Source organism: Amblyomma americanum, chromosome 1 (genome assembly GCF_052857255.1).
Source record: "Amblyomma americanum isolate KBUSLIRL-KWMA chromosome 1, ASM5285725v1, whole genome shotgun sequence".
Lineage (NCBI taxonomy): Eukaryota > Metazoa > Arthropoda > Arachnida > Ixodida > Ixodidae > Amblyomma > Amblyomma americanum.
This window is the reverse complement of record NC_135497.1, coordinates 412,612,235-412,612,820: the sequence shown is the minus strand read 5'-3', so window position 1 is coordinate 412,612,820 and position 586 is coordinate 412,612,235. Positions and strand designations below refer to the sequence as shown.

Genomic DNA, 586 nt, shown 5'->3' with positions numbered 1-586 from the left:
ATCAGTTGGAAGTGCAGCATTCGTCCTGTCGTATGTGTGTCTTTTTCGTCCCCGTTTTTTCGTGCTGCTTCGTTTTCTCAAGATGGATCATTACCAACTGGCCCAAACATCGGTGCTTTTGCCTAGGTACATTGCACTTGCTCCTACACATTGGCAGATATTGAGGACAATATTCCATGCGCGAGTGTTGAGAGGAACCAGGACACGATGGGTCCGAGACTTCAACGCTGAGGGCGCTTTGCATGATATCTCTGTGTTTCAGAAGCAACGTCTGTGTCAAAAAGAAAGGAACGTAAAGAAAAAAGAGCGAGCCTGCCAGGAGTCGAACCTGGAATCTCCTGATCCGTAGTCAGACGCGTTATCCATTGCGCCACAGGCCCGCATGCAAGCCTCGCTGCTTTGGTGCCCACGGCAACGGTGAACGAAGCAGAGCGGCTGAGACACGTCCTCACCACACCTAGGTACATTGCACTTGCTCCTACACATTGGCAGATATTGAGGACAATATTCCATGCGCGAGTGTTGAGAGGAACCAGGACACGATGGGTCAGAGACTTCAACGCTGAGGGCGCTTTGCATTATATCT

At 50.5% G+C, this 586-nt stretch overlaps 1 non-coding gene across 1 annotated transcript; it reads right to left on the bottom strand.

Annotated features, from left to right (window-relative positions):
* Nucleotides 1–307: 307 nt before the first annotated feature.
* Nucleotides 308–380, bottom strand: TRNAR-ACG (transfer RNA arginine (anticodon ACG)). The gene has a single exon. It is a non-coding gene; the product is annotated as a tRNA-Arg (tRNA).
* Between the last annotated feature and the right edge of the window lie 206 nt (nucleotides 381–586).